Source organism: Akebia trifoliata, chromosome 9 (assembly GCF_017979445.1).
Source record: "Akebia trifoliata isolate Shusen 1 chromosome 9, ASM1797944v1, whole genome shotgun sequence".
Lineage (NCBI taxonomy): Eukaryota > Viridiplantae > Streptophyta > Magnoliopsida > Ranunculales > Lardizabalaceae > Akebia > Akebia trifoliata.
This window is the reverse complement of record NC_141383.1, coordinates 15482446-15488262: the sequence shown is the minus strand read 5'-3', so window position 1 is coordinate 15488262 and position 5817 is coordinate 15482446. Positions and strand designations below refer to the sequence as shown.

The following is a 5817-nucleotide window of genomic DNA, read 5'->3' as shown; positions in this document are numbered from 1 at the left end:
CATAAAATTAGATCTTTTATTTAATATTTTAAAAATATTATAGAAAATTTTAATAATACATAAATCCTAAAATTTTAGTGCCTATGCATTTGCTCATGCCACCTACTTGTAGATACAACGGGCTTGGCTTTGTAATCGAAAATACATGGTCTAACATAAATTCTAATTTAATGTTACATAACCCAAATCTGGTTCATTTTATCAGTGGCCATAAAGCAAGATGGGCCTAGCCCCCTAAAGAAAAATGAAGGGGGTGTAAGCCACACTATTTGATTGGAATTTTGGAACAAGAACTAATAGGAATCTAGATAGAAATTGAAGTCATTGTATATGATAGTTTCTCTTTTATTTAAATTGTTACTTGAGCAAAATAATAGCTAAATCCATATATATGACCTGGAATTTAGAGTTTCCGTTTCATTATTATATATATACGGTGAATACTTAGCAGAAGTCAGATATTTATTTTTTTTGGTTCTTGCACAATCTTCTCTTGTATGAGAAACAAAAAAAAAAAAAAAAAATTAATTAGAGATATCAATTCAACCTTCGCAAGACATTTTGGTAATCTAAAAAATTCTAATTCGATCTCAATCCACGCAACAAACTATTGTTCGTGGATCAAAAGATAATTTGCTTAACGCTCTTGTAGATGAATCCAATAGTATAGGTGATTAGTGAATCAAGATAGTATTATCATATTTATATCTCAAGTTGTCACTAAGCATGATTAAGTTTCATCTTATCTACTCATGAATCATCAAAATGAAGACAATCGATATAAATCAGATAATCCAAATTTAATAAACTTCTTACAAGCAGAATTAAAATAATTATAAAAGAATTATTAAACAAAATCAAGATAGACTCGCTCCGGCATCATTGACCTCTCTATGGAGAATCTAGTCGATTATTAAGAAAAATAAATTGCAACAAAGTGAAATAAAACAAATATGGTGGAGAAAAGAGTGAGACAATCTATGTTGCACTTTGATTCCAAGCTCTATGATCTTTCAATGGAGTTACAAAGAGAAAGTAAAGAAGAAAAGTGAAAGAAACAACTCTTGAGCTCTCACTTCTACAAGGATTCCTTCTCTCAAAGAAAAATCAGAAAAATATAAAGAAATTAGGAAAAAGAAGACGGACCCTTTCCTTTGGGACAATCTCTCAATTTATAACTTTTCTAATCGGGTTATTGGGTAGAATTTTTGTCTGAGTTGATTCGAGAAGAGTATGCAGTTGCAACGGTCAAAGAGTTTGGAATGTTCAGCTCGAATCTTGAGGCACAATTCCTCGAGATTACTGCGGTGCGGTGACGTAGCAAAGTTGATGGCTGGATTTTGGTTGGTTGCTCCATCTTGGCTTAAGCATTGTAACAAAAAATTTTACAAAATTCTTTGCTTCCAAATTTACTCTTTAACCCTGCAATTAGTTAGAAAATCTATTAGTTTCAATAATTTGACAAATTAATACAATTTATTTTTATTTGGGACAAGGTGTTAATCAATTGTGGATAATTCTTATACAATTATGGTCCCATAATAGACTTTTTGGGACCTGATCACTAGCCCACAATCAATTTTATTGGTCTGATCATGGTTACTTACAATGCAACATGGAATATATAGACTCGACATAAGGTGGCTTGTACAATCGAGACAACTTGTTGGTACATTTGCTTGGTTATACGTCCATCACATGCGTGGTGAAGGTTGGGTTTGGGCACGAAATCAACACCCCTCATTCAATTAATATTGTGTCTAACTAATTAAAATAGAGAGCTACTATTTCCACACCAACTTTAACTAATGCTACCCCTCAATTCCTATATAAATCAACAAAGAATTGCACACAATTGTTGCGGTGTTAGTAAAAATTGGTGTGGCAATAGCAACTCTCTTAAAATATAGATGGTTATGTGCTTGCTTTTTATGAACATACTAATATGCTTAAGATGCGTCAAAACTATAAGGTGATATAAATATTAAATAATCATAATTTATTTATATTAATTAATGAATATTATGTCTAATTTTTATTATTAAACATTTTTATTCCATGTAATTTACAATTCCTTTCTGTAAACAATTTCTAATTTTTATCCTATTTATAAGTATTATCAATATTTTTTTAATATCTTTTTTCAAAAAAGAATAATTCAATTGAAGATTACTTCTTTTTCTTCTATAGTTAGCTTTCCTTCTTTTGGGGACACCCAAAAGTCTTAGTAACGTTGGGAGCCCAAGTATGTAAGTAAGCTTAGCCCAACTCTATCTTTCATTGGACCAAAATTGCATTTTGTAGTTGTCTGAATAAGAAATATAAACTACTACAAAATAAGATTTTAGATATCACTTTTTCTTAAATAAACATCATTTTTTGAAAAGATGACATCTAAAGTGAAATTTTTTTTGTAGGAGGGATCTCTTAACAGTGTGCGACTTTACACATCAATTTATGTTTGATCTTTATACATCAATTTTTTGAAAAATGATGTCTAAAAACCATCTTTTACGCGCACTTTTTCATTCGAAGAATAAGCATCACCTTTTTTTTAACCATAGACATCTTTTAAAAAGTGATGTCAAAATTCTTTATTCTAGTTTGCTCGGTCAGGTACATTTGGCATGCTATCATGAACTATTGTTAAAAAAATAATTTTTAGGAAAAAATAGGAATTTCTTTCAAGATACCCAATTATTTTTCACAATAACTTAATACTCCATATAGTAAACTTCTTCTTTATCAATGCCCCTTCACCCCCCCTTCAATTAGTGAGATCAACGATCCAAACTGTAAAGATCGACATCTAATATCATTGAGATCAACCTTTGATCCAATCTTCAAGATTGACCTTTTGCAACCATCGTTATGGATGATTAGAAATCATTGAGATTAATGATACAAATCGTCGAGATCGACAATTTGAATGATAGATCTCAATGATCAGATTAAGGGGAATAAGGAAGCAATAAGAAAGAAAGAAAGATTTTAGTGATTATGTTGTTAAGATACGACTAAAAAACTCAAGGTGCATTTAGAAAGACATCCTTACAACAGGATCTATTAAGTAATTTTCCCATAAATTTAATTTTTAAAACAACGACCCTCTTGAAAACCCTAAAAACAATTCAATATCGAGGAATTATATAATCAATGGCTCAGCCAGTTGATCCCATTGTTTCCTTTCACCCCTCTAACTAACCCCATGTCTTGATTGTTCTACAGGGCCTCGAGCGAAAAAGTTTCTTATAGGTAAACATAACAATCAAACTAATTTCTTTTAGGGTTATTTGGAAATGCATCCTCACTTTTCGATCAATATTAGAGAGATACCACGTATGTTTTCGAACTGGGGACATGGCTGTCTGACCTAAGCCTTCCATAAGAGACTAACATTAATAAATGACTTAAACACCTACATCTTCAATGTCTAGTGGATTTTCATGCCAAAACCAGTCATCTTCATTCTACATTTTTTCTCTGAAGCCAGTCATCTTCAACTAGTAAAGATTTTTACCCTCTTAAGCTTTAGATCTTATCTTCCTCAACCTTAGTTGTAAGAACAAGATAAGAGTTTTTGAAGAATAATAGAATTTTGGGTAGAAAAATCAAAATTTAATGTCATAGAATATATTGAATAGTAAGAAATAGTTAACACTAGAGTTTAACTGCTTGAAAATTTTTAAATAGAGTTTTGCAAATTGAATTCATAAGAAATAGTTGACCTAAGCGTTTAAGAGCTTAGGAGATTTTTGCCTTCTTCCTCAACCTCAAAATTCTCCCTCTTTCAAACTACAAGTGCAAGGTAATATTTTTGGAGGAAAATGATGGACTTTTGGCTAGAGAAATGAAGGAATTTTTACAACATATTGAAAATGATGGATTGAAGAAGAGGTTTTTCGGGAAGATTAGGTTCAAGAAGTTCAAAATTGTTGAGTTTAGTCCCACATCAGACACTCATTGCTTTATCTCTTTCATTATAAGCTTTTTGGCCTCTCCACTCATTACAATTGGTATTGAGTTGGACCCCAAAGCAATTTGTGTCTGATGTGAGGTTAAATACAACAAAAATGATTGATTTTCAGGATGAAAAAGTCAGATTTTAGGTCATTTTTCGTTAGTCTCTCAGACAAAACCTAGCTCACTGGGGGCATAACACATCATCAACTTGAAAACACAGGGAATATCTGTAATATTGACCAAAACATGTGGCACATGTCTAAATAACCCTTTCTATTATGGTTTCTGTCTATATATACTTTAAATTCTCTTTCTTATTCTTTTTTCCTCTTATACATTAATTTATCAAGCTTCCAAATATAAATTACAATCTCATTTGTCCTTTATTTATCTACAATTGCAGCAATATTGGTTGGAGTTATTATTACAACTACAATGGTAGTCATACTTTGTTGCTTGAGAAGAAAATTTTCTTCAAATAACTGGGCCTTGTGGAAGAAGAAAACAAGGAACACTCAAAATCTGAAGATGTTTTTAAAGAATGAATCCCTGATTCCAAAGAGATACAAATTTTCAGAAATAAAAAAAATTACTAGCTCCTTTAAGGACAAATTGGGCCAAGGAGCTTTCGGTGTTGTGTTCAAAGGAAAGCTAGATGATGGGCGTGAGGAGGCCGTGAAAGTCTTGAAAGAATCAAAAGGTAATGGAGAAGAATTTATTAACGAGATTACAAGCATTAGTAGGACTTCCCATGTTCATGTTGTCACTATACTAGGTTTTGGTTTCGAGAATTCTAAAAGAGCTCTTATCTATGAATTCATGCCCAATGGATCTCTTGAAAAATTTATACATGATAGAAATCCATTACAGAAACATCCTCATCTTGAATGGGAGACATTATACAAAATCACTGTTGGCATTGCTCAGGGACTAGAGTACTTGCATCGTGGTTGTAACACACGAATATTACATTTTGATATAAAGCCTCATAACATTCTTTTAGACCAAGAATTTTGTCCAAAAATCTCTGATTTTGGGCTTGCAAAATTGTACCTTAAGAAAGAGAGTATCATATCAATGACGGGTGCTAGAGGAACTCCAGGGTATATTGCACCAGAATTGATTAATAGAAACTTTGGAGGAGTCTCGCACAAGTCAGATGTATATAGTTATGGAATGATGGTGCTTGAAATGGTTGGAGGAAGAAAGAATATTGATCCGAGAGTAGAAAATATTAGTGAAATATATTTTCCACATTGGATCTACAAGCGTCTCGATACATACAACGATCTTGGACTACATGGAGTTACAACAGCAGAGGATGAAGAAATTGCACGAAAAATGATATTAGTAGGATTATGGTGCATACAGATGGATCCATCACATCGACCAGCAATGAATAGAGTGTTGGAGATGTTGGAAGGAAGTCTTGATGAAGTGCATATTCCCCCTATGCCATTTTTTACTTCTCCTTCAAGACCACCACTAGCTTCTTCAACCACCACAACTTTATGAAATTGTTATACTATGAAGTACCTGAGTATTTCTTTAAGTTGAGAGAAATTATATATCTCACATCACCAGATGGAATTAATTTGTAATTTATACTTTTGCACAACATGTCATGGTAATTGTTTTTGTTTTTTTGCATGAATAGGTTTATAGTAGATGTTTAACAATATAAAAGAATAATTACACTTTCCCAATGCACAGAATAAAAGCCCCACTCACCATGTATAATTATTTTTATATATTAAATCTTAGGCTCTAACACAAACCTAACTTTTGATCCTCTAGGCAGGGGTGGAGCCATGATTTTCTTGTTGAGGGGCAAACTATTGTTTTCCGTTATAG

General features: G+C 32.2%; 1 pseudogene; it reads left to right on the top strand.

Annotated features, from left to right (window-relative positions):
• Positions 1-4306: 4306 nt before the first annotated feature.
• On the top strand, positions 4307-5478 carry LOC147394392 (PR5-like receptor kinase pseudogene; annotated as a pseudogene).
• Positions 5479-5817: the final 339 nt, after the last annotated feature.